Here is an 11,071-nt window from a genome sequence, read left to right on the forward strand (position 1 = left end):
AGGGATGAGGGGGGTTCCACAGGGACCTTCCCTAGGGATGCAGTGAGGTTCCATAGGGAGCTTCCCTAGGGATGAGGGGGGTTCCATAGGGAGCTCCCCTAGGTCAGCACCTATGTAACGTGCCCGGTCGCTCCCTGCGGGCCGGCTGCCACAGAGGGGCCCGGGCAGGCGGGGCAGTGCGCAGGCGCGGCGGCCCCGGTACCGGCCCCGGCCCCGGTCCCGTTACCGGTACCGACCCCGGCCCCGGTCCCGCCGTTACCCGGCCCGGCCCCAACGCACCGGCCGCGTCCGCCGCTCGACGCCCGCCCGTTGCTAGGGAAAGAGGCGGGCGACACCATGTCGCGGCGGAGGAGGGGGGGTGCGGGCGGCTGCTCAGCCGCCGCCCCCGCTGCCGGCGCGGGGTTCCTCGCCCGGACACCCCCGCGCGGGGCGCTTGGTCTCGCCCGGCCCGGTTAGAGCGCGCGGGGCCAAAACCATGGGGCGATGGGGGGATGGATGGATCTATGGATCTATGGATCTTCCTGATCTTGCAGCCCAAATGCCCTGGGCTTAAGCCTTTAAATTCCCCCAGCTGGATAAACGGGCCCCAGCCTGACATGTGGCACCCACAGGTCGTTTTTGGGGACATGTCTGGAAATGCCACAGCCCACAGCAAAGATAATCCTGGCCATCTTCCCGGGAGAAAGCATCGGGATGGAGCCGTATCCTTAGCCACGGGCTCTCGGGAGCATGGGCCTGGACACAGGGCACCCCAGGTACCCTGGTGCATTCGGAGGCCACTCCATAGTGGGCAGGATGCGGCCCAACTGGCCGGGTTTGTTGGTGCCCCGCAGAAATCTCAGCTTCACATGCACACGCCTCAAGCCTCCAAAACGTTTGTACATTTTTAGGGGAATGTGTACATTTTTAGAAGGGTTGGAAATTTCTCCTGAAGCTTCAGGAGGAACATCAGGCTTTTCATGAGAGACACAGACGTGTTGGCTCCCTGTGGTAGGACTGTGGTCAGGGCACCCCATGGGCAGCCCTGCTTCTAAACTGAGCTGGAACAGGCCTTTGGGCTCGATCTTATATCTCCCTTTAGCACATACGTGKCCAGAACATTGGTTTTTGAGCATAAAGTCATCCTTTGCTCACAAACAGCGTTGCTCGAACTAACATATTCCTGCAAAAAGCCGCCTTGGAACCAGCTGGCATTTCATCAAGGAATCCCCAGCCAGTTCACGTTTATCCCATTTGAAAGCATATGCCAAAAGCTGGAATAGGTACTCAYGAGAACAACACCTTTTTAGAAGCTGTACAGAGCAAAGCTCGAGCTGACRGGCTGCAGAGAGCAGCAAAATAGGTTATTTTTTTTTGCACCAGGCCTTAGAAGAAGGCAAATATCCTCAGCGACTGGGACTCAGGCACGTCGTGTGTCACCGTGGCGTCACTGCACACACTGACAACCCAACATTTGGGGATTTAGTGTGGTTTCAAAACGTAGCTTCCTGACACTCCTTCCTCGGCTGATTTATTGCGCTTGGTGCCTGCTTGACTTCCTACCATCAGTAACGCGGTGCTGCCAATACCTGGGCGCTCGTATCGTTTGTCTGGCTGGCTCATCTAGTCTCCAAGTATCATCTCACTTAGCAGTGAATCTTTCTGTTCTTTTAAACATGCAAAAAAATAAAAAAAAAAACTATTGGGGAAAGCATAAAACAAGTGGTTTTTTTTCTGTTTTTTAATGCATTTGTGGTTATTGTAACAATATGGGTATGAATATGAATGTGAAAYTCGGAGGAGAACGTGGCAGCTGAGCATAAGCTTCGTCTTTTTGTTGCAACCAGCTTGTCAGGCTTGTGTTTGTGAGGGAGATGATGGTGTGTCCATCCTGCAGAGCAGCCTGGAGGAGAAGAGCCCTGCCTGGGTGATGGCTGAGAAACCTGAAATTGGGAGAAATTTCAGCCGTCACTGCTTGAGAAACCTGAAATTGGGAGAAACGAGGCAACCAAGTCAGAGAAGTTACGGGTTCCAGTGTATTTCATCACTGCTAATTCCTGGCTCTCGCCCCGCTCCCTTCTCTGCTGATGCTCTAGTCCCTGCTTCAATACCTGCCAGGTCCTCTTAGAGAGCTGACATTTCCATCCCTGACATTTTCCGCAGCTCCATCTGGGAATTAATGGCCGGATATTAACAGCGATGGGGCCGTTTGTCATAATTAGTCTCATGAAGCTAGAGAGCATCCAACTATTTTTCATCAGCGCYGAGGAAATAAACTGCGGGATCCAGTAGACGAGACGGACGATTTATTTATTGATTGATTTATTTGGGTTTGTCAGGATGTGGCTTTAAAGTTCGCCGAGATGAGCGATGCTTCTCGGAGGCGGTGACGGCAGGACGGCTGGCTCAACTTGGGAGCAGAAGCTGCAGAAAAGAGGCCCTGCACCCCCAGCAACAGCGAGGGGACCTTTGTTATCCTACATCTGCCCTAGACGTATAAAAGCTGATATAAAAGCTCTACGTGCTGATATAAAAGCTGTCGCGACAGGTTGAGGTTGAGGTGAGCTCCTAGAGAGACAGGCGCCAGCCACACGATGGCACCAGGAATGAAAGCCCTCCCGTTGCATGCCTTGTTGTTCCACGCCAGGAAGGTGAGGGAAGATGCTGCTTGTCCTGGAGGAGGTGGCACTGCGCTGGTAGCTCCAGGACAGGGAGGTGACAGTCACCAGCTTGGTCCTCCCAGGGAGCTCTCCTGAGGATGAGTGGAGTCCTTGGGTTCCTCTTCCTCAGACGGTTTCCCAAGAACCTTCAGAGCCCCAACTCTACCTGCACATGACAGGGCATTTCCATCTGGAAATCYGTATCTTCCCTGCATGAGCAAGAGAAGGGCTAGAGGGGGAGCTCAGCTGTATCTGCAGCGGGATGTGCCCTAGGACAAGTTCCACAGGAGGTTTGCACCCATCCAATGAGCCCACCTAATTCTGCACGACACCCAGGCAGGGTCTGGCAYTTAGCCTGCATCCCCTCATGCCTCAGCTCCAGAACAAGAAGTGAGGATCTCAGCACCCTGTGGAGCTCTGCCCAAAAAGGCCTCCAGGGTTCCCGGACCRGCTCCTGGTCCTTGTCTCTGCAGCTTTGATACCTCCATCCTGCATCCTCCAGCACCCTCAGTGCTCGTCTGCAGCGTGCCCAGCCCCGCGGCTGCACGCTGCTTATCAAGAGCTTTCCATCCCGAGGTTTGCTGTGCAAACACCAAACATTTGTGTTTAAATATTACGCTCTTCTGCTGATGCGAAGCTGGTAATTACAGCCAGATGGGACCCGGCTCGCAGGCAGCCACCGGGCCCACATGCTGCTGGGTGGCATCTTTTTAAAAACCCATGCGCCCGACCACCGGGAGGAAGAGCAGAAAAGCTGAATGTAATTAAAAACTGTGAAAAAAAAAACCCACAAGAGTTTCTAAATATACAGCATATTCCAGGTGAGAGCTAAGCATTCCTGGCTGCAGAGCTTGGCAGCCTGGAGGCTGTAGCTGGGACCCACTCCAAGCCCGCGTGTTGGAGCCACAGATCTCTCCAGGCACAGCCTGACAATGACATGCAGTAATTTGGTATTAGCACCTCCTGCGGGTCCCCGGAGCCTGATCCTGCAATCTCTTCCTCGCCCAAATGAGAGCCTGTGCTCTTAGTGCACGAGTGGCTGTGTCCAGCCCTGCACGCCCGTCCGGGCTGTGAGATGCCGTGGTTTTTAGCCTCTCCAAGGAGGCTGAGGAGCAGGCAGGGCTAAGGTGATGAAGCTAAAGGGGATCTTGCACCAGGCACTGACCCCAGTCCTCAAAGCAGAGTGGTTCTAGTAGCAATGGAGACCAGAGATCAGGTGTGAGACCAGAGCAGCCTCTGCTCGAGCCTGTGCAAAGGGCAGTGTCTGGTACCCAGGCCCACGTGTTGGCCTCTGAGTTGGTGTCAGGGCACAAGGTCTCATTTTGGGGGTAATGCCACCAGCCCATGGGAGAGCCATCCTTTGGGACCAGTTCAATCCCTTCTTTTTTAACGCTTCCTGCGCAAAGCCAAGGAATACGACGTCTCTGAGGGCAGTGGGAGCAGCCTGGTCACGTCTAGCAGCGGGATGCAGCAAAAGGCAGATCTGAAGCCCAGCAAAGTAGCCCCTGTGTTTGCACTGAACAAAGGTAGGAAATCCTTCATTTGCCCCCAGCTGCAGGATTCCAGCCCCGACTCCGTCCCGGGCAGAACAAAAGCACCAGGCTTAGCGACGGAGCTTTGTCCCCAGATGATTCCGTATCTCAAACATCCATATCCACCTTCAGCATCTAATTATATTTTCAATAGAGGCTTCTCTCCGTGATTGCCTCTCTCCTTGGCATGCAATGTTTCCAGAGGTGAGTGGGGACACTCCAGGCTGGGCAGCGGGACTCACGGTATGTCCTACACGATGGCCCTGCTCTCAGCAAGAGCTATAAGTGCTATAACCTTTYCCCCCCAGATCTCCTTTTAACCCCCATCTTCCCACCAGCTGCCCTCTCCCCATTTTAGTAGCAAACACTCCAGTGCATTTGGAGAATATTCCCAATCCAAGCGGTGCAAAGTCCTTGCCCAGGCTCCWGCCCAGACAGGCAGGGATGTTTGGTTCCCCGGGACAATTGCTGGGCTATATCCTGCACGGTACAGCAGTCAGCATTAAGCAGCCCTCTGCTCCCCATCCAGACGTATGAGATGTTCTGCAGCGAGCCTGCCAAGCAGGAGCTCCTGTGTCTGCTTGTAAGGGGGAGCAGGAGAGAAGAAAGCAGCAAAATGGGAAAAGAAGGAAGTTCAGGAGAAATTCTCCTTCTCGGTGAGCAGTGGTAGAGCCATGGCAAATGCRTGCTGTGATTTGAGATAAAACAGGGCAGACTGAAGCTGGGTTTATGCTGGAAGACATTGGAATCACCCTGTGGTGAGAGGTGGGGGAGAGATGACAAAACCATTGGATACATCCCTGAGCCTGCACCAAGACTCTGGGATCCCTGTTGACCATCTGGCTGCACCCACTGGATTCTCCTTCCTTTGGTTCTCAGCTGTCCCAGTCTCACAAGGCTTGGATCTACCCCCTTGCATTTTGTAGATGTTTGAGGCATTTCTACTATTGCTGCTGTGGTCAGGGCCCTAAGTGCCCTAATAGGCCTTAATAGCCCTCACCTGGGCTCTCCACCCACAGCTGCATGAGCTCCATTTAAGCTCTGTTTTAGGTGTCCTCTCTCCAGCCTGCCTCTGTCTTCTGGGTGGATCTTGGACCTGTCCTGAAGGTAGGTAGTCTTCTGGATRGTCTTGTTGGTCCTAAGTTTGTAGCTTGTTTCCAGTCCTGTTTGTGCCTTTTCTGATCTTGCTCTGTTGGGACTCTTTGGACCAGCCCTGGAGCTGTTTTACCTCTTCATTCTCTCTGGGACYGTTTGTGGGCCACAAACTGGCTCTGCCTGGTGTTGTGGAGCTGCTTCCCACCTGGGGAGGGCTCTGCATGTGCTGGGCTTTTGGCTCCTGGTTTCCATTGCCTTGTGGAGCAGCTTGACTGTTCCCCAAGATCTATTTTCTTTCCTTCTTTTTTGAAACCTCAYATTTGAAAGGCAAATACATAGGGGTTAGGGGAAAGATGCCCATCGTTCTGGCTCTAGAAACACTTAGTCTTTAAGGYTAACAGAAGCAAACTTATGGTTCTGGTGTCCTTTAGTATTAAAGGAATGTTGTGGACCACCTCTCCAATGCAGYCTTGTAATCTTGCCTCCCATTCCCGCTGAAATTACCCAGCTTTGTTCACTTTTACCCTAAGACCACTACGAAAGCTTTATTCTTATGTGGGTGTCCCAGAGCCAGCTCTGAGGTACCCCTGGTTTTAGCACCTCCTTGTGCCCAGTCCTTCAATCCCTGTTGTCCATGCTGTGTGTTGCAGCCTCTGCCTATCTGCAGCCCTCCGTGGCCTCCTTCAGCGCCTGTGTTGGCTGATACCTTCTAAAAGAGCTGTGAGGATCTCAAAGTCAAAGCAAAGGGGTGCTTTAAAAACCCTGCCAGTGGAGCCTGTGAGGTTCAGATGAAAGTGTAATGCTCGCAAAGAGCAAGGGAGAAGGGTCCGTTATCTTGGGAAGAAGCCAGGGTGATGGACCCTAGTGCAAGGGGCTCTTGGAAAGCCACGTCTGAAGTCTGTTGCTCTGGAAACTGATGATGTCTCACTATTAGTGCTCGGAAAATGCCACTGTCCAGGCCCTGTTGCTACCACTGTCCTTTCCTCTTGACCCTGTGGAAGAAGGAGGGGGAAGAAGAGGCTCTTAATATGCTGTGGATAGCAGCAAGTCTCCTGGCCCTCATCTCCCAAGGGATCTCGGGCTCGGTGCTGGTTGATGTGGAAGATCCCTTCCCTTGGCAAACCTGGTGTCCTGAGCTCCRGCCTGGCAAAGCTGGGGACGGGATCACACGACATCCCTGCTTGGCCGCTGGTGAAAGCAGGGTGAACCTTTGCTCTGTCCTGATATTCATCTCGCTTCTCAATTAATATATTTTGAAACGGGATCGAAAAACCGGTTGCTTCACGTCTCCTGTCAAAACTTGTGTTTCTGTTGATATAGCAGATAGTATCTCCAAACATTTAAGAGCCTTACAGTTTGCAGATGACAAAACAGGAAAAAGACTTCACTTGCAGTGGGTCAGAAGTACCTGTTAGGGCTGCTCAACGTTCTGCATTATAAGGTTTGTTCTCCAGTTGCTTGCGACTTTGCTGAACTTGAGCTGACTTTTCTCTGCAGGGCATCTACCTTCGGCTGACTTCTTAAATCTGTGATGGGGGGAAAACCTAACTATTTATCACCTTCTACAACCACTCCAAAACTATGGAATAAAATACATTAAAATTACAAAACACTGGAGGTTGGATGGGCTCTCTGGTGTTCCTTGAGTCCCAGTCTTCTCCAAGCTGGGTCAGTTAGGACAGATTGCTCAGGACTTGATTGGGCTCCGAATAATCTACAAGACTGGATGACTTCATGACTTCTTGGGCAATCTGTTGCAGTGTTCAAGCTCCCTTATAGTAGAAAATTGTTGCTTTTTTTCTTTAAACAAGAGTTTCTTGTAATTTGGTTTGTGTCTGTTGCCCCTTGTCCTGTCACTGGCGATCGTCTGGCTCTGCTTTCTCTACACCCTCTGYTCAGGTGTTTATACAGAGTAAGTATACACATATATATTTTTTTTTCTATATGTGTTTATACAGAATAACTTTATATTTTTTTAGCTGTGTGGGTTTTAATATTGACTGCCCAACCAAGCTGTTTTCTAGAAGGTCCTGGTTCATCCCATGAAAGGACAGACACGATGCAGGTACCAGAAAGCTCTGCAGTGTTTTGTTACCACCTTATTGTTCCTTGCATGAAGCCCTCGGGCTGTATTTACTGAACATTACTTGGTCCCTGCTAGGGAGATAGTGTTATTACTCCCCTAATGAGCTTTTTTAATGAAGCAATAGCTGGATGTTAGAAAACTATTAGTGATTTTTGCGTTGCGACTCTCCTGACAGGGGTAGGTCTGCACTGAGCCTCTTGCCCGGACAACAAATCCTGAGCTCGGGAGGCCTGAAGAGAAGAGATTTCAGGTGTGCCCTGTGAAGACAGCCCAGCTGTGACCTTCCAGAGCTCAAAGGAACGTGGCCTTCAGGTGCAGCTCTTGGGACTGAACCTCACCCAGCGGTTCCGTGGCAGAGGAGGAAGGGAACTGTGCCCTAAGGGAGGAGTTGGTGGGTGCCAGSTCCGCGACCTGAGGACAGCAGGAGGATCCAGACGAACATTGGCTCCTCTTTGGACGTGGGGCAGCCACGGAGCTCGTAGGGGCAGGTAACACAAAGCGCCTGGCAGCCTCCCGGGACGGGGCCGTGGAGCTTTCATTACACAGGTGGCAGCTGATCCCTTCAGTCCACAGCTGTTCCTCTAATCCAAGGCAGCATTAACCTTCTTGTCTATAGTCCAGGGAGCCTTTTGTCAGCGGCCTAGAGACCACTGCAGCGAAGCCTTTTCCTCCTTGCCCCTAGGAGGGGGATTTGGCTTTTGTTTGGGCAAACGCTTTCCTGATTCGGCGGCCGACGCGGGGAGGGGGGCRGCACATTTCAATTCCTCCAGCGGGTTTAATTCATGAAATTCATGCTGATCTGGGGTGTCAAGCCGGGGAAGGTGGCAGGGGGGGAAAAACACAGAAAAGAGTTGGAGGAGCGGACCCAAGGCGGGCCTGAATTGCCCGGCCGTGGCCGAGAGCAGCGCCCGCCCTCTCCCTTTCTGCAGCTCCTTCCCTTCACTGAGCACGACCCGAATCCCAGCGAGGCCCCTAAGCTGCTTTGCCGTACAAAGGACCAGCCTCCCTGCTTTCCTTTTCTTTCTGCCCCTTTGGAGTTGAAGCGAGGATGGGTTTGCAGACAGGGCAGGGAGAGGGGGAAGGAGCTGGGCGCAAGCAGGGGCTCTGCAGAAGCAGCCCCTTGGTGAGGGAGATGGGCACCCAGGTGCCCTCCTTATGGGCCAGAGATGTMGAACAGGGTCTCTGGGGCCACTGGGACCCTTTTTGAGGTGCTCCAGGCAGCTGCAGCACRTAAGGTCCTTCCTAACTCTCCATTAGCTCTTTACCTCCTCTGYGTTCAAGTGGAGCAATTCCTGAGCCCCTTGGCCTCCTTGATCAGCAGCTGCCTTCTAATTACTACCTGAGATTTTTCTGCTCCGCTCCTGTCTCATCTTCCCGTGCCAACATCACCTGTTACTTTAGCCTGTCCTCCTGCAGCATGTTCTGGCCACCTCCCCGATGAGCCGRGGAGAGAAGGTGTCTCCTTTCAGCCTTTGTTTTGCTAGGCTGCTCCTGAAACAGGATCTCCCTTCTCTTGATCATCCTGGGAGATTTTTTTTTTCTGCATTGCTTCTAGTATAAACTCACCCTTTCTGACCAGGGCTGTGCACCCTGTTGCAGAGGAGGGCTTGGCAGTCCTTTGTACACGGCCATTAAGGATTTTTCTGCCTCAATTGGAAGTGCCCCAGGGCACTAAGGCCTCACTTGCTGCTTTTTTTTATTGTGCAACTTATTTTTTTTTTGTGCTCATTGGCTTCTAATMATCCTGGAATCAACTAATACCTCCAAGCTCACCTCCTGCTCAGTCATATCCAATTGATGGGCTTCCTGTTTGTTGCAGAAACCCTTGTGATTAGTCTTGCATTGAGTGCTATTGAATTTCAGCTCATTGCTACCTCTGCGCGCCCAAGGTCATCGGCTGCCTTCTGTTTGATGTCCCTTTCTCCTCTGCATTCCCGTCGCCTCCCTCTTCTGCGTCACCAAGTCGCTCAATCTGAGCGCTTGCACGTCTTATGACAACATAATTTATGAAGAGAATAAACAAGATCCATCCCAACACTGATTCCAGGGAAATGGTAGTTGTCAGCTCCAGCCGGCTCCTTCCAGAGGCATCTTTGCACCCATTTTCTATGTTTTCCACTAATCCCCTCATCTTCATTTTAATAAATTCCCTTGCTGTTCCCTAGAATGCAGCTTACTGAATTCATCTAGAAATTTGTCTAGATAAAAGAATGTGTTTGAGAAGAGCAGCTTGTGCTTTGGACATGGCTCTCTAGTTTAGCTGGCTTTCTTCTACCTGTTTAACCCCTTTTTTCCACAAGATTTCTTCTAAAGCTTTGCATGCTATTAACCATCTGTAAATCCCCTGCTACAAAAAGATAAAGGATGTCACATAGACTGTCTTTAATGTGTTTTATTGTTTTTTTTCCTTCCACGACAGGTTCTAACAACCCCGTTCCCCAACCTGCAGCTTGACGCATGACTCTGCTTGGACTCTGTAAGTACCTGTTCACCCTGGCTTCAATTTGGTGAAAAATTCTTCTCTTGTGTAGCTACCCCGTTYGGTTTTTGTGCTCTTTCTCCATCCTTTGCCTGTCCCGTACAGGCAGCACGGCTGTCATCCCCAGGCTGTGGTGCTAAATAGCCCCTGGGCTGTATCAAGCACAGCTTTGCTGCCCACTAGACTGACTGCCCAGTGTTTTTCTCTTTGTAATTCCATGCTTTGCAAGGTGTCTCAGCTTGATGGGCCATGCTGTCTTTACTGCATCTGAGTCCCTTGTATGTCACTTCTTATGTCCCCAGCCCTAGTACCTGGCAGATGCCCCTGCAAACATCAATCCAGGTAGGTCTGGAGCTCTTCAGCCTGAGCTCTGTCCCTTCAATGTGTGGGATACACCCTCTGAGACCCCCTTGAGCCCCTAGCTAAGGATCAGGGACTGGGATGTGTGTCACTGATAGGCAGCTGGTGCTCCCTGTTTTACTGGCCCTTGGGCACCYCTCCGGTGTCCGGTCTGAGATACCAGCCATGGTATCTCAGACCCTCCGTGCCTGGCAGAAGCCACTGAGGTGCTCCCTGGATAGCTAGAACTGGGCTCATCAACCTGCAGGAGAATTAAACAAACCCAATCCTAATTAAACCATGAAATCCTTTATCTCAAGCCACCAAAACGGGAGGCTTTTCCAGCCTGTTGGCCGCAAGGAGAAGAGGGTGGCGGGTCCAGCGTCACCAGTGGAGAGGGCAGAACCCAGTGGCCGTGCAGGGAGGTGACAGGTCCCTCTGGGAATGCCACCCTGGTGGCTCCCGCATCCCTTGGGGATGCTGCAGCGGGTCCCCACCTGCCCCGGCAAGGTGGGACAGAAATTTCTGCCGTCTCGCGACAGAAATAAATCGCCTCGGATTCCTGCAACTCGGGCAGCAAACCCCGGCCCCTTGCTGATATAAAAACAGCCGGCCCGGGCAGCGTTGCCATGGCGACCTGCACTTTCTTCCCCATCCTTTTGTTCCGCCTCGGACCCGGACTTTTGTGCTGGGGCCGCTCRCGGGGCGAGGCGCGAGGAATTTCATTGAGCCGCGCTCCTTCCGCGCGGGGCCGCCCAGGAATGTTATTGACCGAGGCCCCCTGCGGCGCCGGAGGCACTAAAGAAAGCCCTTTGGGGCAAAGAAAAGACATTCCTGCCCTCCCCCGTGCAAACACGGACCCCCACCTTAAAAAAAAAAAAAAAAAAAAAAAAATCTCTGT

The 11,071-nt window shown here is 52.3% G+C and overlaps 1 long non-coding RNA gene across 1 annotated transcript in view; it reads left to right on the plus strand.

Annotated features, from left to right (window-relative positions):
* Window positions 1–7,531: 7,531 nt before the first annotated feature.
* The window catches only part of LOC112953095, a 4,664-nt gene continuing 1,124 nt past the window's right edge, over window positions 7,532–11,071 (plus strand). The window contains exons 1-2 of the long non-coding RNA XR_003250520.1: window positions 7,532–7,840; window positions 9,772–9,828. This is a non-coding gene — a long non-coding RNA (uncharacterized LOC112953095). The remainder of the gene's footprint in view (window positions 7,841–9,771; window positions 9,829–11,071) is intronic.

The sequence above is a fragment of the Nothoprocta perdicaria genome, unplaced genomic scaffold (genome assembly GCF_003342845.1).
Source record: "Nothoprocta perdicaria isolate Ctin4 unplaced genomic scaffold, notPer1 scaffold_42, whole genome shotgun sequence".
NCBI lineage: Eukaryota > Metazoa > Chordata > Aves > Tinamiformes > Tinamidae > Nothoprocta > Nothoprocta perdicaria.